Consider the following 22,589-nt stretch of genomic DNA (forward strand, 5'->3'; position numbering starts at 1 on the left):
TTAAATCTTGTACTGTAGCCCAGAGATCGTGAATTCTGCTTTTTGAAGAGAGTAGACCAACCATCAAATTAACGTCTTGAGCCGGGGTCACAAGTGGTGAAATCCACATGGTGCAGATGTGATTCACAGACACGTTCCGTGGTGTGGACAAGCATGGATAGTTATCCCATATCCTTGTGTGGACGTGCGTGTACATTCACACACACAGAGAGAGAGAGAGGCAGCCTTAAATCTGCTATCTACCAGACAGCTGTGAGTCATTTTCCTTGCTCAGCAAAACACCCATTTAAGACAGGTTTATTCCATCAAAAGTGGAAGCCTGAAAGATATCATGAGGAATGAATACTCCGTCTGAGTCAGCTTAGTGTTTGATAACTTGCGGCGTTTTATGTTTTGAGGGAGAAGATGTAGTGAGGAGGGTGTTGAATGCTGAAGGCTGCACTGTATTACTGTGTCGTATGTATTATATATGTACACATTGTGTACATTTGTATTTTGGAGAGGTCTTTTTGCCTTGCTGTGCCAGACAGTATTTTGTGCATCAGCACAGTAAACGGCTGATGATTTATCTGTGCACAGTGACGCAGATTAAGAAACTGAATGAGGCAGTTCAGTTTGTTTTTTTTTTAAAACTGAAGCGCTCAGACATTTGCATGTATCATGTGAAAGGAGTCTCTCGCGCTTCAGCCCCTTCACTAATGGAGGTCGCTGCTCTCAGAGTAGGACATGATACAAACAGCTCAATGGGCCACTTCTGAACAACTGAACACAAACGAAATACTGGAGCACACAATTTACTCTAGCAGTTTAATGATCAGGTGAAAACGACTCACGTTTCCACCGTGTCGTCTTCTGATGAAAAAAACCAGAGTCAATTTGCATTTAACATCACATTTGCTTTAAAAAACACAAAGCAACTGTGGACATGATTTGCATTAGTGTCAGTCATTGTATCTCTTTTTTTTTTTGCATCACATGCATATTAAAGCATTCAAATGAGACAGTCCTGAGTAGAAAAACAGCAGCATTGGTCATTCGTTCAAATGATTACAAGGACGTGTTGTTGCCGTGCACATTGACTCTCTGAAGCGTGACTTGCATGGCAGTGACAGAAGTAACACAACACTTATTGCAACACAAAAGTTAGTGACAACATGTGTGTGTGTTTGGGTCAGCAAAGCGTTTGACTTTAACAGGTGATTGCTGCTTGCATCGCATTTCCTACAAAGAGTCTCATGGTATCTGATGTCTACACTCCGCCGATCCGGGCCAGTGAGTGAGTGGCCAGACTGAAGCCTCTCCTCAGTGAAAGATGCCTGAAAGCCCACTTGAAGTTAGCAAAAAAAAAAAAAAAGAAAAACCTAAAGGACTCTCAGACTGTGAGAAACAAGATTCTCTGGTCTGCTGAAACCAAGATTGAGCCGTTTGGCCTGGAAGTTCCTCACATCTGCACACAGGATCTGTGGAGCTCTTGGTCACCTCTCCTACCTTCTCCTCTGATTGCTCAGTTTGGCTGGGCGGCCGCGGCAGCTCTAGGAAGAGTCCTGGTTGTTCAGTTTAAGAATAATGGAGGCCCCTGATCTGTTGGGATCAATCATGTGCCTGAGCTCTGCAGGCAGCTCCCTCGACCTCATGGCTTGATTTAAGCTCTGATGCTCGAAAGGCTCCGTATGTTCAACCAAAGCCACGATGTTTCTCAAACTTTCTAACTTCAATCTTTCTAACAACAAAAATAATATCAATCCTCACACAAACATCTGTATCTTTATTCTCAATAATGTGTAATATCTGGTTTTTACACCTCAGTACACTTTATATTTATATTTATATCTTATATGTATTTTTTTTTCATATATGGTAATATATTTCACTTATTTTTGGCTTTATATTGTTACTCTTGTTTTTGCCATTTCTCTAGATGTTACTGTAATTTGGAAAAACCTGGCACAAGACTTTCCTTCAGGATTAATAAAGTTTTATTCTATCTTATCTTAAACCTCAACCAAAACACTTTTGTTGCGTCACCTAAGCCACTGAGCGCTCGTTGTGAACCCTGGCCTCCGGTGTGACATTCAAGTGCTTCACCTCCTTTCGACTTCCCCTTCCTTCATTCATTCAAATATATGTTGCTGCCGAAGAATAAACCAACCAGCAATTACCTTCCCTACAAAACATATTTACTGTTGCAGTTTAGTTGTATAGAAATGTAATTTCCAGGAGACAGGGTTGTTTGTTCACGCATCAAACGGACATGAACAACATTATAATTCATTGGGAGTTTATCTCCACCACACCCTGAGGGAGAATATAACTCTTTCACTTACACTAAAGTCACTACATCATTTGTTGGTCGTCGCAGACACAAAGAGGAAGGTGGACAATATTTCTGAAACTGATGAAATGTTGCTCGGTGTTTGTGTTTTTTTGGCCTTCACCTGAATTCCAGTTCGCAGTAAAATAGTCTTAAATTCAACTTTGACCTCACCCTCTGTGTTTGTTATTATTGGCTTACATGCAGTAACATTTTCTATAAACCTAAACTGAATTATTATTTTTGTAGTATAGGGGAACACAGACACATGCTGCTTCTCTTAAACTCGAGCAAATTACCCACGAAGACAAAGCTCGACGTCCCTTCACCTTCACCTCTTATCTGAAATACACTACTCACTGAAGTACAGGCGGTGAGCCAGTTGTGATTCATTACATATTGTAGCCCTCCTCATGTTATTCAGTATTTTCTAATCATGTCCTACACGATTTGTTTCGGTCCAGCCACTCGAACATCCACTCTTCTCCACAGAAATTTAATTCCACTCTCAGCCAGTCAAGGTCGTCCCACAGATAAAATTTAAACATTTTATTCTCCTTGGCGGGAAGATGCGGAGGAGGAGATGGAGGAGCGGAGGGGCAGGCGGCCTGGCATCAACATCGCTTTCCCTCCTTTCAACACTTTCTCTCTCTTTTATTATTCTTGGTTTTGCTTTTGCAAGAAAAGGAGCATTTTAACCCGTTTACTCTCTTTTCGCTTCCAAGGAGTGAGCTTTTTATTATTTCTTTTTCTTCTCTTTTCATTTTCTCGTCTTTCCTCCTTCCCTCTTTAAGTCCTGCCTGCAGGGAATTATCTGTTAAATGTTCTCGTTCTTGCATTTTTCACCCTCCTGCATTTTTCTGTCATCTTTTTCGTGCCAGTTTCCATCTTTTTTCTCTCTCGTTCTGTTGGTCATGACAGATTAGACAGTAATATCTACTGTCTGTCGGCGGCAAAAGCTTTTTGTATTCTGACCTCAGCTGTGTTGGCAATGCTTTTGCAGAAGCAGCAACAAATTTTCTACGTCTCATCTGATGATTTTCTGATACAAGTATGAATGATGCCATCCAGGATGATATATTATATTTTAGTCTAATTTGATTTATCTGATCTGATTTGCTAATATATTGCATTATGTAAGATATTTTATCAGAGCTTTGTGGACACTGATGGTAGATTTAAGTAAAAGCACTGTACCCAGTATGAGAGCCACAGTGATGACGGCTCGTAAATAGCACTGGACACAAACACAAAACTGAAATGCTTTTGAATGTTTAGCTTGGCAGCTTATTCAGCAAACTAAGCTGCAGGAAAAGACTGCGCTTTACTGTTGTTCTAGTCTAAAGATAAGTAGATATCAGCTGGAAAACTAACGTAGAGATATATATTGTAGAGATATGTGTGTATATACACACACATATATAAATATATATAGATATATATGCATACATACAAGGGTGTAGGTTTGGTCTCAACCAGTGGCCATCCTAGACTCTGGTCGACCCCTTGCAAAGAATCCCATCGAAGAAACCCCCCCAACACCGCCACATGAAGACTAGTGGTAAATGCTAATTTACAAATGTCCCCTAAACACCCCACATGAAAGCATTGGGTAGACATCAGCTACAGCACACACCATCAGGCGCCTCACTCAGGCGGGTTTCTACGGCAACAGCAGTGCACTGTATAGGAGCTTTAAGGTGGTTCATAGTTGTCATTGCAGAATGTGCCAAAATGGGGGGCAATTGGGGGGGGGGCCCAAGGATTTGCCTGGTTTGCCGCTCCTGATGATGCCCATCTGGTCTAAACATCGGTAGGAACACAACAACCCCGCCACCCCGCCTTCACTCTTTAACGCTGTCAAACAAGTGGTTTATTAACATGCAAGATATGTATTTACATTTAAGTAAAAACTACACACATTAACAGATCAAAGACGAAAAGAAAGTCAACTTTTTTCTCTCTTTTTCGTTAATATTTTTGCATCGGTCCCCCTTTTCCCGTTCGTTTCACATTTAAAACTAGCTCCACCTCAACCAGCTACAACCGTAAAACCAAGAGTTCTTAATCGATGTAGTGACCAGTGTCACTTGCTGCTTCTTTCGAGCTGCGCTGCCTCTGTGCTGACACAAACTGAGTGGAGGAAAGGTTCGAAATGGAACCTCTCACTCCCCCGAGATAATGAAATGTCAATAACAGTGCAGAGAATATACTTTAGTAGTATACCGTGTGCACACTCACAGACGCACAAGCTGAAAATAATACAAATTTCAGTCTCATCTGTGTAGATAAACACAGAAGAATCCACGGTGTCTGAGAACTCCTGCATATTAGACATTAAACATTAAACGCTGTGCATGTTCCTCAGCACTGAATTAAACGCTTTGTCTGTTGTTCTGTTCCCGCCTCCATCACCTCCGGCCCCACAGTACCACACCCCATCCTATCAGTCAACCCAATTTTCTCGACCACCAGCTTCCTCCTGGACAACCCAGTGTGTTGACACTGATGAGCGAACAGGCCGTTTGTCCTCTGCAGCATGTCCTTCTGCTGCTCTGCGCTCCAAACTGCAATATTTATCACTTCTCCCTCTATTTATAAACCCCCCTCTCTATCTCTCTCTCTCTCTCTCTCTCTCTCTCTCTCTCTCTCTCTCTCTCTCTCTTTCTGTCTCTTTGCACTTTGTCATGAATATTTACAGTAGAAAATCCTGTGTTTCTTTAATGAGCGCTGATAAACAAATCCACAGTGTTTTCTATGTTTTGTCGGTGCAATCGCAGGTGGAAACAGGCCTTTTGAAACCTGAATGCCTGTTCATTGAGTTCGCATCTTTCCTTTAGTTTCTAATCATGGCTTTGCTGTGTTTTCTCATGGCATTGACAAGTAAATGTGTTGGATTTCGGTGAGAAACACCAGTCTTATTATAGAATTGGCATTTTTTTAAAAATAGCATTATTTTCACAGTGGATTTGTACACGCTGGCAAACTGCAAGAGTTTGTTGAACGCAGCCTTCTCTTCCTTTCATTAACTAGGGATTAGGCAAAGCCAGCTTGTGTACTGTGCTGGGTAGTATGTTCGTTCATTTATGATGGTGTGTGTGCATGTGTGCTTTGAAGGCATTTTCTCAACTTACAGTTTAGCTGGTGTATGATTTAATGAGGATCTGTGACAGAAATATCTTCCCTGCATAGAGACAAAAAGCAAGAAGGAGAGAGAGACAGAGAGATATCGAGAACGGTTGGAGAAATATCTGTAAAGTCAGCTGGGATGTCTTAGTGGTAAATCCATCACCATCCCCAGTGTCTTTACAAATGTCTAAAAGCAGCAGCTTTGCCAGCTTTGTAATCTGCTGCCTGACTTGAGTCCATTTTAATTTGCAATCAAGGCACATCACTAAGCACTGTGTGTTTTTGATGTTGCAAATTCTGTCTTCCTGCCCGTGAGCCGTGTGTGAACCTTGTTAATATCTTCCTATATGGTCGGTCTTATATGTTTTGGTATGACCAGTAACTTATATGGCAGGTTATGTTAGCAAGCTAAAGATAGATACTGCTCTTTTACTGTTTGCCAACTTCATGAATCTTCTTTAGTTGCTCCCGGTAACCTGTGTTTTAGTATTTGCAATTATCCACTTGTGGCCGCAATGGCCACTGTTAAGCAAAATTTATGAGCTTCATAGTCACTTGAATGGGAAAGTGTTTCCTGTGTTCGGCTTTGAAAAAGAATCAGAAAAAAATCCTATCTTATATATTTTGGTTTTCATGATGTCAGTCTGTAAACATCAAAAAATCATATAAAATAAAATCATTAATCAGGTTGCCATTGATTCACTTACTATGTGGAAGATTAACTTCTTGGCTCATTTCATTTCATTTAAACTTTTATTTGCATGAATCTTGTGACTGAAACACAACTCAAATAGAATCTAAAGAATCCAAATCATTTATTAGCTTTTAACTTCATTTATTCATTTAACTTGCTAAAGTGGGAGCTATAGATTACCTTCCACAGTAGGTTAGTAGTTGTTAGTAGACCTACTGTCTATTGGTTGGGTTGTTTTTTTTGCTCCCGTCTGCTCCCCTGCTGGCTAACCTGTCAATCAAACACAGACAGCAGCATGTCTGAGAACCTCCCAAACCTTTGAAAAAATCTCCCTGACATGATTATTGACAGAAAGCTTCATGATTATTTGTGATTTCAGATGGATTTTATACTTCATAAATGCATGATACTCAAACAGTTGGCTATTCCACGTGACGAACTACTGGGAAGTGAATTTTGCAAAACAAGCACTCAGATAGCGAGTACACACGGTGTGACACCAGTTTGGTTTCATTTTCACTTCAAACAAAAGATAAAGTGCAGTATATGCAATTCAGAAGCATGTAGATTGAATGTATGCAGGGCAAACAGCAATGATATTTACTTGTACAGTACCACTCTCAAAACTGCCAATATTCAGTGTCTCCCCTGTCAAAGGTGAGATAGAAATTCATGAATATAAGAAAAACAAACATAAGGGGAATTACGTGATTTTAAAAGCTGAGTTTGAAGTGTTTACTATCAACTGTCAGGTGACGCTTTCTTTTTAAAATCCTGAAAAATAAAACCTTATTTTGAGTAACAAACTCGAGGTAGTGTTACAGAGCCAGCACAGAGAGCCTGTGAATTCCCTTTACATTATATTACAGCCGTCCAGTCGATGGAAGCACATCATAGAATAACAGGGCTCCAGACGCTTCACTATTTAAATTACCCAGAGAAATGAACATAAGAAATTCAACAGATTATTATTGAAGAGGATTTGGCAGAGAACTGTTTTCTCAGATTGAAATGTGTTGTTAGAACAGTAACTCCTTCAGTATGATTTATTGATTTGAAATTGCCATATAATGGGAAAAAACTTTTCTGCATGGTGTTGTCGACAGCTTCAGGTACATTCAGAATGAACCCATCAGAATGTAAGCAGCGGCTGCAGTCTCCACTGATTTATGGAAACACATCTGAGAATTTCCATGTAGCGTGAAAATGAGGTTAACTAGTTTTAGTATTCTTTCTCCCTCTTAGCATGCGGCGTGTACGAAGACCTTGACCCATTGTTCAGCACATTCCTCCCTTTATGCTTGCAGTGATTAGACAGAAGACCTCACATACACAGTGAAATTCAGACAAATTGGCAACTGAAATTAATTAGCCTGTGTTCCACATTCTGCATGTAGATTGGAGACGCTTCTTGGCAGAAAGGTTGCCAGGAGAAGCTTTGCTTCTGTTTGGTTTGAATCCTGTAAACGTAGTTTATGCAAACTTGACTGTCAAAATGTGTTTGAACAAGGTGGAGCTGTTTAGTGATTAACAAGGAAAGACTAGTACCGAGCTGAATAAAGGAAATACACAAAACAATCGGAGCAGTATTTATTTGGCAACTGTTGCAAAGACCAACGTTCTTGAGGCTGATTCATCAAATCAACTGTCACACTTTAAATGTATTACAAGATCATTTCACAGGCTTTTCAGTCCATTTTGCATAATATAATTAGATTTATGCAGCTCTACTCATAATCAGCACACTTGTTGTGTTTCATAGTTGAAAATATTGCCAAGTCAGGGTTCTGTGTACCCGCTCTGCCATCCAGCACAACTAGTCTGGCCCTGTGCTTAAGCTCCAATCTGTCATTTTATTTCACTCTATCAAACACAGTTGAGACATGAAGTTAGTTATTTCCATCCTTTTGAAGTGTCAGAGTTGCATCCTGCAGTTGCACTTTTCAAGTCAACATTAGGAGTGGTGGTGGAGTGCTGAATGTAGTACTGAATCTCAGGCCAGGTGACATCACTGCTCAAGTGTTTGTCAGTTGGAATGAATGCGAGAACGATCTGAAGATATTGATTCTGATGGCCTGAAGCACAGTTCAGCATTTCAGAGGGTTTCTGTGCCTACCTGGATGCCTGCTATTTCTGCATATATCCTGCAGTTATGGGAGGATTGCACGATAAGAAAACGATAACATAAAAACAATGTTTTATTACATTTCTGCTGGATTTGCAGAGGTTCGTGGGATTTGTGAGGGTCAGTTTTGTTCAGAATATTCTCCAGTTGTCAGAAAAAGCTGCAGATACATGTCGTTTTAGTAAAAGAAAGCTGTGGTGAAGAGACATTTTAATTAGCTCATTCACACATTTGATAAATATAATTGCGACCGGATTATGTTTTCTATACATAATTAGTATACTGTACGTTACTTATTTGGCAAGTTGAAAATATGTTGATACTGAATATTACACATATTAGCAAAATGGTCGTGGACAATACGTTTGTTTTCCTCCAAATGATCTGATCTCGCCGTACCACATCCACTTGTTGCGTAGAAAATATGCACTACATCTACACACTGTCGTTAAATTTCAGACAGAAAAAAAGTTCTCAACATCAAAACAAGTGTCATTGCTCATTTCCTGCAGCTCCTGCCACAGGTTTCTGCAGCGGAGAACTCAGCTTCCTCCCACGCATTCAAGAGCATCTTTTTCCCACTTGGAAATGTGCAAGTTTGTCTTTACATTAGCTTCTGTCCTCTCAAGTCTATATATTAATGTTAACATCTTTCCCCATTAATCATGATCAAACAGCCACAACAATCACAGCTGGTTCTGCCACTGGTCAGCTTGGTTAAATTTTGCCTCCGAACAGCAGCTGAGTGGATTGTAAACTTGAGCTGAGTCTGTCAAAACTTTGGCTTTGTTCAAGAAGGCCTGCTGATTAAAGTGAGAATGAAACCTTTTTGCCCACACGTTAAGTAAGTTTGGGGGCTGCAGATTGGCTCTTTAAGTATTTTAATTACTCCTCATATGGCGAAGACTTCACGCTCCAGGAGCGTTTTTGTTGCTGAAGATTGAGATGGTCACGGATGAAAAATTGCTGAAGTTATAGAACGCAGTATAATGGATGAGTCAGATGGAAATACGATGAGATAGTAAATTATGATGATGTGTGTGTGTGCAGCTGTGTGTGGGTGTGCTGTTCTATGTATGTGTGTGTGTGTGTAGTGGTACATTAAGCTGGTTCTGGTGATCCACAGAGCAAATGAAGAGTGATGACAATGCTCGCTCAGGAGCTTTCATCGGTGTGTGTGTAGCTGCTTTAGGCCATTCCCACCTCCATTAATCGAATGCTTTATCATTCATGAGAGTATCTCTTCACTCATAGGGCTCTCTCCTTTCTGTGTTCAAACTAGAAGAGAGATGTTGCAGCTTTATTTGAACAGAAACTTTATTTAAATTTTGCCTGAGTCTAAATGTTCTGTCTCTGGAAGTCGATAGTCTCTTGTTTTCACAGAATCTGAGACAAAATCACTCTCCTTCTGTTGCTGCAGAGTGAAAAGCAATGGCATCTTCCTGCAGGACCGGCCTCTTGAAGCAAAGTGCAACTGGATGCCAGTCATTGAGATGATGACAGTCTTTTCCAGCAGTCGAATGATTGTGGCAGAACTCAAATGAAGGTGGGATGATGAATCTAGTCAGGGACAGGTTGAAGATCTTTGTTAAGACCTCGGGGAGTTGGTCTGCACATTCCTGCAGCGCCCTTCCTGTCGGACCATCAGGGACGTCAGCTTTTTTCAGGTTCAGCGCTCTGGGCGCACGTCTCTCGTCATGCTCCTGCACAGTGAGGATGTGGCTGTTGGAGGCTGGTGGAGGTGTTGCATCTGTCCTCGCTGCTTTCACCTCATAACCAGCAAAGAAACGATCGACTTCCTCCGCCAGCGGGGAAACACTCATGAATGTCATGGCAATCTTGGGCCTTTTTCTGTTCTTTCATTTTAAAGTATCTTGTACTTACATACAGTTGTTTGAACAGATGATGTTGGACTCTGCAGTTGTTTAGAAACGGCTCCAAGAGACAGAGAACTGACAGTGTCAGATCTTCACTGAGCTCCTTGGGCTTTCCCATTGTACTGCGTCATGGTCAATCCAGTGAGTGCTGTCAAACAAACCTTTTTTTTATTATTTTTTATATTATGTGGACACAGAGAAGCTGCCAGCTGTAGTCAGTCATGATCACTAACAGGAAGTTAAGAAGCTTTGACTTTGGCAGGTAAAAAGATATTTTTGGAACTTTCATCACAACTGAATTAATAATCTAAGTGGATATATGTATATTTCTGATATTTTGGAAGATGCATATTGTGCTGTCATTCTGCCACAGAAAAAGAACAGTTCACAGAAATCACTGAAAGCCCAATGTTGAAGGCAGCACAGCTGAGTCTGTTAATGTGAGCTGGTTTAACAAGGAAAACAGCTTGTTAGGCTTTATTTATGGTCTGTGCTTTCTTGGTCCGTGTAAAGCTTCGAGGTGCGAGTTAGTAACATCTGCCCGTTAGTTGTAATTTAGTGGAGGAGACAGATCAAAGGTTTGGAAAAATGTATGACATTTATTTTTTGTGATTATTCAGAGAAAAATAACCACAGATATTCATTAGTCTGACGATTCACAGGTGTGCACAGCCTCTCCCATGTTCTTCAGTGACTGGTAAATTATTTTATTTTTATTTATTAAATTCTTTATTGACAGTTTTATTTTGGAGACACTTTCCAATATACATATGATATTTTAGTATGTGTTGATATGTTTATTGCTATAAGCTGCCAGTAAACTCTTTTTGACTTAACACAACAGAAAAAGCATATATCATATTGAGTGTCAGCTGTGAAAAAGACCTTTTATAGGACAGGAAGTGAGATGTCTGACACAGATTAATTCAGCTGAACTTTCACACTGGCATGAGAACATGATGCTGGTTCCTGCTTTGCTGCCGAACTTGTAATAAACTGTTGTTCATAGCATAATGAAAATGTAAACATTCGTAAATTCTCTATCAAGACATTAGCAGCTATCAGATCTTGCCAGTGTGTTCACGATAATTTAGTAAATATTGTTTTATAGAAAAGCTTGAAATGTCTGAAAGGTATTTAAAAACCTGGCTGTTGTTGCAATTTTTTTTCTCTGCTTGTTGTTGTTAAGTCGTGACAAATCACTCCACATTTGCCACCCTTCATAGCTTTTCAAGTGATGTAAGCTGTGAGATTTGTGGAAGAACTGAAGTGGGAAATTACCTCAGTTTGTTCAGTGCTTTACATAACCGTGAAGTAGAGAAAAAAAAAAAAGAAATGATGCAACCGGAAGATAATGATAAGCAGAAAACTGTGCTCAAACCAGCACAAAATCATTTCTCTCCACCCTCACTTATCAGCACTCTGTGGAAGGTAGCTAATTCAGCCAGCGTGTGGAAGCAAAACATCTTGATTAACATATCTTACCAAACTCAAGGTCCTGCGCTGCGGGCTTGTTTTCTAGGTAAAGTGTATACATAATTCTGTTAGTTCATCTTTACCGCACATGAGCATGCAAGCCAAAGAAGCCCAGAGCTCCACAGTGGGATACAGTGAGTGTGATGATAAAAATCTTTGTGACTACAGTTACATTTCATCATCGCTTATTTGTTCCTGCAGCTGCACCAGTACTGCCACTGAGATACTGCTCTCCTTCTCCTAATGTAAATCACAGCCATATTTCTATTTCATCAAAGCACACACACACACACACACACACACACACGCCCACACACACACACAGCTGTAAATTAACTTTCACTCCCAAATGTAAATTGAAGCAGCAATTAATTTGTAAATGGAAAACCATTCCTCTTTAATTATTTCTTGATAAGTTGCATGTGTCGACCTTCTCCTGCCGAGCGCTCCTCAGTATCTGGATTTTGCAGGAAATCAACTTAAACTGAATCGATTTTGAATTGAAGCACAGAAACTGCCACCGTCTCTCTCTCTCTCTCTCTTTCTCTCACACACACACTCTCACACACAAACACACACATACATCCGTAACCACGGCACAAACACACTCAAAAAAGCACATCCCTTTAGTACAAATGGTGTCATGCTACTAAATTGCCCCCTACAGGCCAAAGCAACCACAGCACCTTTGGTAAAAGAAGGAGTGTGTGTCCCAGCAGTTTGACTGAGCGTACTGTAACAGAGCCTGGGGGGTCTCAGCCAAATCCGTTTCAATGGAATTATGAATATTAAATACTGTAGGAGCCTGAGACCTCCCAATACCCTCCCTCCCTCCCTCCTTTTGTTTGCTAACTGAGCTGTATCAGTCCTCCCAGTTTATTCTCGCGTCTAATTATCCTTGCAGACTGCAATAAGAGCGGGAGACACTCGCTCTATTCTTTTGTTTAATTACGTCTGAAGATGAGGAGGGAGAGGGGAGGGCACACACTCGTCTAAAGAAGAGGGCTTTTGACTTCCCTTGGCTTTCCATTTTGCATGCAGCACACACTCCCAGTCTGAATCAAGCATAAGCTGATTCTTTCTTTTTTTTTCTTTTTTTTTTTTTGCTGAATCCATTTTATTGGATAATGAAATTTGTCAGTGTCCTGCAGAAACCTCACATCTAAAATTGCACCTGTGGCTTTTAAGGAAGTGAGCAATTCCAGAACTAAATGGTTGTGGTCTGACTTCACAGGGATGTAGTGGAGGGTAAACCAACTCAGAATAAATTTACACCTATTTTCATTTGTGAAATGGAGCGATTTCATCATTCTGTACTATGAATGTTTCCGACAGTGATTCACAGTGTAATATTGTAGGTATATATATACCTGACGTGAATCAGGTAAGGTCTGTTGGGTCTTCCTTTACTATTTCCTCTGGCATGTTTACCTTCAACACACAGTAGAGAGATGACAGGAAATGAGGGTCAAGATCTTAAACCCCAAGCCGCCAGGAAAGCCCAACTATTATGTCTTTTAGTGGAGAAGACTTGTGGCTGATGCGTTGGTACTTGTGATACATTATGGTCACTGACAGGAGGTTATAGCTTCCACTTATTGGACCTCACATATTGGGCTTTACCTCAGGTTGCTACGGTCATGTGTACATTGCACAGACAGAATGGCGGTGCACTGAAAGTATTTTTGCAGTTGGAGATGGAGGCTCCAGAGGGAATATTGGGACAGGGTGGAATTATTAGAAACCCATTATCATACATTTTCACCGATTGCATTAGAGACTAGTAGAATATTGTGATAAATCACATTGGCTCCTTTCATTCCCTTTGACCTGCATAGAGTGTTCAACTCATCTGAATAGAAGAAGATTTGTCTTGACATAAACTTTAGTAATTGTGCTGCTGGATTGCCAAAGACGTCCCATCCCACCCCACTGCTCCTCGAAGAAACGAAGAAAACAAAGTCCGTAAAGTTCTTCAGTCATACAAACATTTATCTGAACTGCAACATGAGTAAACTGCAATGTCAGTGTTTGCCTGATGTTCCACAATTCACAAGCACTTTGCTTAATTATGTGCAAAATATAACGACATTTGAGATTCTTTTCTATTTTGTAGTTAAACAATCTTTTTTTCTTTTTTCCCCATTTAATCATGAATTTGAATCTCCAATGCCGAGCAAGCTTGTTCTTGTCTCTGTTTACCCCTGCTAGAAAAACCCAACAAATTAAAGTAATGCTATGTGGGTGATGTTTTTATCAGTAGCTGCATATTAATACGATTTGTAGAATAATTGGTCGGCCAGCTCGACCAGGGCGGCTTCTTACACTCTTTACAGTGGCTTCCCAACCAAAGAAGTTCTTTACCACAAACAAGGTCATGATTCCCTGTTGGTGTCACATCAGCAACTACTGCAAATTGTCCAGCTCTAGCGTTTCCAAACAGAATGGGGGGGCTATTCATACACAAAATATGCATATAAAATTATTGTTTATATATAGATTGTTTATTTAATCATTTATTTATATGAAGACCAACTATGAGTCTATGTCCAGACATTTTCAATCCCTTCAATATCAAGTGCAGATCCTTTTAACAATGGTAGACAGTTATCTGTTAAGACACAAACCAGCTCTCTGCTGTGTTTGACGGCTGCCCGTTAGATCCTGTGTAATGCGGTAATAAACATCCCAAACAATCTGAGAAGATTGTTACAATTCACTACTTTATAAACCTGCGGCTGTCATTATAGAAATAGATCTCCACCACTTGCTGTGCAGCAAAAAGTGGCTTTTTGAAAACAGGATCTGATGCAATGGTTTCCTCACTGAAGGAATACAAACAGATAGGTTTGAGACACACACTCAGACATAGTTGTTATTTTACTGAAATCCACCTTGAACATCACAGAAACTCTTTCAGAAGCTGGTACGAAAAATAAATACAATGCAAAACGTGTGATTCTTGGACATTTAGAGAGTGTGTTAACCACAAAGAAGTCTACTTCATTCATAATTTGTACATAATAAAGAGGCTATAGTGTCAGACCTGTCACTGATGATGATTCATCCGCAGGGGAAACAGTTAAGATACACAAGACTCTCTTGAGAAGGTTATATTTTCACCTCTGGGCGAGCCGTGAAAGAATTACACCATTGGATCAACGTATTATTGGTATAACAATATAGTTTGCATATTCTACACATGTGGTCTGTAATCTTTTTTATCTTGCTTGATGGAAAATTACATTATGTTTGACTTGACTTGGCCTGAGTTTTATCACATATAGACAGTATTCCCAAAGTCTCTGAATAAAAACAAATGGCATTTACTTTATTATGTCGGGTAAATAGTAAAAAAGACGGGTTATTATGTCCGACAGCATCTTGTATGTGTCTGTCCCGATGACTTATGACAATCTAAAATGTTTCCTACCCCAGCCAAGGTGTGTATTAGCATACCTTTAATCTCTTTTTGATAAGAGTCCCCCTAAATCCCAACAAAGCTGTCTGGCCTTGGACAGAATACTCTAACTTTGAGCACAGAGATGGCAGCTGAGATGTATGTAGGTGTATAGGGATGTGGGCGGGTGGGTGTGAGTTGTGTTCTGATTAAGTTTGTCATTGAATCAAACTTGTGGGGAGGTACTTTCACCTCGGCTCTTTGGCAGTGATCGGCATAATCAAAAGAAAAAGCATAAGAAAGCCTCTGCTTGCAGCTGTTTGAACAAAGAGGCAGATTTGGTCAAAATCAAACTCTTATACAAAGGAATCTTGTTTTCCCAAAGGGCTTGGATGTAACAATACAGAATCAGTAATAAGAAAGCAGATATCGCTCTGAATCAAGCTTTGGCGAGTCGTGTTCAGTGTGAGAAACTGCTGTCAGCTATGACAAATAGGTCTGTGGTTTTAGCGTGATTAAAGAAGCACCTGCAGTGATGAAATCAAATTCCTCTTGTCAAATTGATTGTGTATGTCCTTGTAAGAAAATGCACATTCATCAAAGGCTTTTACACATTGATTTTTGTATTTCTCTGAAACTTCCTTTATCTACAGTGCAAAGGGTTGTTTGTTTTGGTTTTTTTTTAGATGAAGCAAACAGTGCAGTTCTTCCCTTTACTAAATCTGTTAGATGGCTGTTTGTAATGTTGCTCCATCCACAGAGCCCCGCTGTATAGCCGATTCACTGGCCCAAATCTGGCCCACATACAGCACGACAGTGATGCTACTGCCACATCTGGACCAACTCTGGCACAACACAGGAGCCCTTCCCGGCTGTCAGCCAACACCGGAGGATAAGGACAGACGAGCCGAGGCTCCAGGCGTATGTTGGGCCAGAAGCTTCTTTTTGTTATGGATCTGCAAAATGCCTTCATATTGTGTCATACATACTTTAATATTGTTGACACTTTGAGCACACTAGCGTTGCAGTTGACTGTTTGCGTTATGTTTATGGCATAGTGGCCTTTGTGTGTTGTTGCTGTCATAGTATGTTGTAATTGTCTTCTCCCTCGAGCGGCCCGGTTGTTCGGACTACAGAGTGGGATGTGGGGTAACGTATGATGTAACTTCAAAAGATGAATTCCTTCCTGATATTTTTATGTGGTTTGCCGTTCAAAGCTTTTAAACTTTTTGAAGTCAAAATATGGGATGGTGGTTCAGTTGGTATGGTGATACTCATATTCTTGCACAGAGGGATTCCGCAGCTACAAGATGTATGTTTGAGCCAGATGGGAGCTTTAGCATGCTCAACTGAAAATAGTGAAGTGCAGCTTCACCACATTCAACCCAAGCAGAAACCCAGTGGAAATTACAGAGTATCAATCGGCCTCACCTGGGGACTGAGACCTGATTATGCATCACATACACCATTTTACTGTGTTTGCACCAGAGAGGGAGACAAGGTGAGTTGGCTGCTTAGCATTGCACATGCAGACAAAGTTAATCTAGCAATAAAATAGACCTGTCAATATTCCAAAGACGAGATGTCTCACTTCACCTGCACGATACGTCAGTCATCTGAAGCCACTGTTTCATGAGGTTGTGCTCTGTGAAAAAACCCAAGCAACACCAGTCAGTAAAGATGATAAAAATTAAATTAGAAATGACATAAGGGCAAGTACCAGCAACTGATGACATGAGTAGGAGCTGATGATAAGACAATTCATGCCTATTGTATTTAGTTACAGTTCATGTACCTCTAAGTAGAACTGCTTGCATGACATAAGTAAATATAAGTTTTAATTCCAGCTTTGAAGAATACATAAAGCAATAGTATTCATAGGAGCCATTTAAATCCATGTGTAAAATAGATATTGTATTGTAGGAGTCATGCGTGAAGACTTGTGTCTTGCTGTATAAAATATGCATTGTGAACAGAAGTGTGCCAGTACTTAAAGCAGTTTCAGCAGGCATCCATGCAGCAGAGCTCAACACCCTCATATACATGTGGAGTACACATGTCTCCAGAGGCATGGGTCTATAGCACTACACTGATTTGTTTGATAGTAGAACTCTGGCTGATATTTCTGAGGGTTTCTGTGCAACACCAACAACTGAGGCATACATATTTCATGCTCTTCCTGTCCGCCATCGGAATTGTGATGAGCGCTCCGTGTCCACGGGGCTCAGTTACACCATAAAGATCAAACCTCGTCATGTCTGTGCAGTCGGAGCAATTCTTAGACATGTGGACCTCACCGGAGCCAAGTGATCATTCAAAGCAGCACGGCCTGGTCTCACCGGTTCGTTCTGTTCACTCCAAGCGGTGGTAGCCAGCGTTCTGACAGACACTGTTTGTTTTGTGTGTGTGGGTGATTGTTGAAGTGTGTCGGTGTGATGGGAATATGAGTAGTTGTGACAAGAATGCAGCGCATGTTCTCAAGTCTTGCGTTTTTTTCACGTCATCTGTTGATTTGTCTGTTTGATACTTTCCGTTCACTACATTCGCCAAACGTTTTCCACAAAGTCAAACTGCGTTACGACGCAACACCCAGGCGGTGCTCGTGAGGGAATTTGAATACTTAAAAAGAGCAGAAGGGACTAGAACTGTCAGTCTCAGTCTTGCACAGCGATGGGCTGTGGCAGCAGTTGGTCACACAACATGACAGCTGCCAATAACGGTTCACCATGCCTTGATCTGAATCCCAGTCTACCCAGTCTGGTTGACCAAGCAAGCGGCAAAAGCTAAATATAAATATGGAAGCATGTCACCTACCAAAACTGGACACGCATCAAAACAACACCGCTGTGAAATGTCTGTTTCCAGCTCTGATCACGTGCTGATTGGTGGCTGATTTCTGAGTTGGAAACACAACACAGCCAATCGGAGCTTCACATGTGGGTTTAAGAATTAGCACACCATCTTCCGGTGTCATGTACATTACTTAGCTTCTTGCTGGCCAATGGTGTTTGACACTCATGTTGATACGTGATGGTGTTTCTTGTTTGCCATGCTCTTGGTTGCATTGAAATGTTAGAGTTTTTTTTTTTTCCTCTCCTCCTACATTATTTTTGTTTCTTTTAATCCACTCATTCACTACCGCTTACCCTCTTATCTATGAAAAATCATTAACATCTGCAAATATTCTGCTAAACTGTGGGTCTGTCAAAAGACCTACAGCAGACCTTTGATTTTGATAACACGTCTCCTTCCCCTTGCATAAATGATCTGAACTCTTTTCCATGTTTTTTTAATCCGGTTGTGTAGTTCTACATGACCTTTGCCTGTGTGCCCGTTCCTACTCTTCATGATTACTGACACCGCAGTGGGTAGTGATGCATTATATATATATATATATATATATGTATCATGTCAGGTGGGAAGACACAGTTTATCCCTGATCTTTATTTTTTATTCATGAGCTTAATTTATTTATTTACACTGTCAAGTTTCATGGTGCATCTCTGACTCTGCGCCCTCTGCACTTTCTCCAGGATCTCGTTGTGGAAACTAAAGAATAGGCATCGTATGTGCTAGTGAGTGGGCTGCTTACTATATGCCTACAGGTAGAATATATGATATAATATAATATGATATGGTCGACTGTAATATCAGGAGACCTTATTGTAACGTATTGGACATAAGCTATGTTGATAAGATGCTGATTTTCCAAACCTTTGTTGAGCATTTGTGAAGCTCTCCATAAGTTAGATTTTACATGTAGAGTGCCTCCATGGAAGCAAGAGGTTATACAGTCCAACTATTTCTTGGTGTTGCAATAACAGTATACTGGGCAGAGGTCAAGACCAACTAGAAAACACAAGTTGTAAGTTGTGTTTGGCGAATTATTCTGTCTCAAGTATATATGATGCTAAAAATGAGAGAAAATAAGCCCGTGATAACATGTTTTAACATTTAGGCGCTCCTGCAGCAGTAGCTTATATGACTCAGTTTCATTAGGAGGTTGTGATTGACAGGCCCTCATGAAAGTCAAGTAAGTGTGCAGTGGACTGTGAGGCTGTGGTTGCTGTCAGCCTCTTCACCCAGCATCGACCCCTGAGAAGCACCGTCCTCCTTTTCTTTGGGAAACTGTCTGAAAAACTTAACAGCACACCGGTTGGTCGAGCTTCGTTGTCACTGTTTATTACTGCAAAGTAAACTTTCTAGACAACATCTGTTCCCAGGCAAACAGGGCAGAGTTGATTTTTTTATTTTTTATTTTGTCTTCTACAGCATATAGCAAGTTGTGACAAACTCCTCATCTTCAAGAAAGATAGTTATGAGTTCAGAGAGGATTTCTGTCGTCAGGGATGAATGTTTCCTCAGCAACAGGCCTTCACAGATGCAAATCTCAACCCATCACAACATAGTACATCAAACTCTCGAATTGTATAATAGTCTGTCGGTGTAACATGGAGACCTACACCTTGTGTTCATCTAACACATCTTGCCTATTAACTAGACTGATTAGCTGCCTCCTCACACCACTGTGCCAGCTTCTGAATCAGCCCACAACAACAGAGCCACAGATTGGACAAGCGCTGTGAGAAGATAGATGGGAATGTTAATGAGCGGAGCAGCAGCCTCTCTGCCTACCTTCTACCCCGGCAAGGGGAATGAAAATGAGATGGAAAATATTAAAAATAAACAAACAGCCGAGCAGCGATGCACAAATTCAGTTTTGGTTTTGTAAACATGTGCGTGAGTGTGGATTTCCTGGTAGTTAGGTGCATGGAGACGAGATCATACTTAAGTCAGTGCACGAGCGGATATTTACAGTATGTTCGGTTGTTCTCCTGCTTTCCTCTCACTTCCTGATACTTCAAACTGCATCTACGACATCTTCTTTTCACTCTGAATATCTATCTTGGAAGCTCCTTGAGACCATTTTTTTTCTTCCTGTTTGTTAAAACACACCATGCCGCGATCATATCTTAAGATTCTAGCCCAGACTCCCATATTAACCTTCATTCCTGCCTTTGTTCTTGGCTGACACGGTGCGATATTAAACTATGTGCATTGTGATACAATTTGCATGAATAAACACAGTGCAAAGCTGGTGTGTAATGACCTATGAAAACGCTGTAGGCAACAGTCTGCAGTGAGATATACAGGAAGTCAGAGGGCATGGGGTGTTGAATAATTAAGCTGAATTATCAGGTGTGTAAATGAGCATGCGTTAATATTTAATGTATCTCCATATGATGCATGAAATAAGACTAATAGATGTAACTATAAGGATCTTTGCAAGGTCAGTTCTTACAAATAGTCTTCTGATCCACTATGTCTTATATTGCATACAAAGGTGCCATTGACCCCATTGTTTGTACATGAAAATAAATACCATATTAAGTCATATGTAAAACCACCCTTATGCAGTTTCTGGTATTGTATGAAGCTAAGAAACACTTTTAATAAAACAAAGCAGGCTGGAATAACATTTAATGCAATTTATTTAAAATGTATTGTCACATCCAAATACAACAGTTAGATATAAGTACAACCAGTTATGGTGAGTAAAAATAATAAAAGTATATTAACCATCAAATATCATTGTACCATCTGAGAGAGAATCAGCATTGATCTGACTCAGCAGTTTGATGATTTCCATAGCTTTCTAATGGAGAGATGGAAACTTACTAGCCTGACAGTATTAAAAAAGACTGTAACATCTTAAAGAAGAAAGAACACAATCTTCCGCCTACAAATGAAAAGTTGATTTCATTCAGAATAAAAGACTCTGTTAATTCAGCACACTCAGGTGTTTAGCATGTCACAGACGAACATTTCTGTGGTTTTATCCCAAAAGTAAAACAAGAAGTAAACAAACCCGTGACTCACCGGGAGACATGTTTGTCATTTCCTGCTTGTGGTCCCATTCAAGTTGCCAAATAATGATGTTTTTTAAATTAACTCACTCAAGAGAATCTTGGGAAATTGAGGAAAAGTCAATGTGCCATTATCCTGTAATTGCCAGTTGTGGCCACAGGCACTGCTATTCACTAAAAACTGTCTTTTGTCTCTCAAGTTTCCCAACAAGCAACATTCTTTGAAAGTAACAGACTCGCTCTGCAACTAGAACCAGTCCTCACCTCATTCAAAATTGACATCTGCTGTTGTAATTATGCAAATGTCTACTCAGTGAATTTTGGTGGATATTTTTGTTGCAGCGGTTTGCACTGTTTCCTCACAGCATGGGTTTGAATCCTCTGGACAGTTGGGGTCTTTGTGTTTGGGATTTGCGTGTTCTCAGGTTTCCTCCCACAGTTCAAAGACATGCATGTTCTGTTGATTGCCCAAAGGCATTAACAGTTTTTTGTATGTAAAAAAAAAAATGTCTTTATCAGCCCTGTGACAGACTGGCAGTCTGTCCAGAGTGCTCCCCACCTCGGTCCCAAAACAACACTACTAAGTTTTCATTTTCAAAGGCATCATTTTTGCTACCTTTTTCGCCTGCCTTTCATACTAATCCAGCAGCTGACATGGAGACAGCTGGCCTCGTTTTACTTTGAAAAGTCCATTGCATTGTCATCTGGACGGGCAAATATGGACACCTGTGGAAACGATGACATAGACACCCCCTGTCTCTCCCTGATTGACTGCTAACTGCTGCTGTTGAAAACTTTCTTATTACCACTGTAATCCAGTTCCTGCACCCTCCCTCCCCACTTTCCATATCTCCACCTCTGTCCTTATTATACATGTAGTTCACATTATTTGGAGTGATTTAAAGCCATTTAGCATACTGCCTCTCACAGGGAAGCTTGAAATAAGTGAGCAAGTTAGAATTTATGTCTTGCCTAAGGGTCTAGGCTGCCAAACAGATGCCAGCTCAACGCACCCAAAAGAGTCAAGATTACATTCTGAATTTTAACTTTTCCTTAAAGTCTTATCACATACTGGCTAGAGGTATTCCTACACTATCACTACAGTCTCCTGAAACGTGGCTAGTAGCCATCATTACTGAAAGCACTTGGCACTGCTTCACTGCAAGCTTATTAAAACGCTTCCATCCACAGGTTAGGCCATTAAATTCCCTCGTTAATCCCATGCTGCAATCCTTCCCTCCAACCTTCTCTACCCATCTCCATACATATCCTACTTAGACCGGCTGTATGGTCTATATAGTAAGAATCAGTTTCGAGCGGGGAGGTCCCACGGAGCTCTTCTCTTTCTACACACAACCTGGCACCGTTGATTCCCTCCAGGGCTTAAATCTCTTATTACCCCTCTTTTCTGCGGCCTGCATCCTTCCTTCTCCCGTTCGTCCCCACCCCCGCCTCCCACCCTCCTTCTCTCTTCTGTCCACATTTGCATATCCCAGGTGTGTTACTTTTCTTTTTTTTTTTCATATGCCCACTTTTGTCTCCATGTGTACGTGTTAATATTTCAAGAAAACACACACACACACACACACACCTGACTTTCCCTCCGTCCTTCGGTCCCCTGAGGTTTTTTTAACCTCCATCTCGCACTTTCTTCCTGCAGCCTTTGTTGCGACCTTCCTGAATTCCTTCACTGCCTCTTCCTTCCCTACT

At 40.7% G+C, this 22,589-nt stretch overlaps 1 protein-coding gene across 9 annotated transcripts in view; it reads left to right on the forward strand.

Annotated features, from left to right (window-relative positions):
• The window catches only part of astn1 (astrotactin 1), a 380,707-nt gene that overhangs the window by 244,649 nt on the left and 113,469 nt on the right, over positions 1-22,589 (forward strand). The gene's annotated exons all lie outside the window — the stretch shown is intronic.

This window comes from Seriola aureovittata, chromosome 12, assembly GCF_021018895.1.
Source record: "Seriola aureovittata isolate HTS-2021-v1 ecotype China chromosome 12, ASM2101889v1, whole genome shotgun sequence".
Lineage (NCBI taxonomy): Eukaryota > Metazoa > Chordata > Actinopteri > Carangiformes > Carangidae > Seriola > Seriola aureovittata.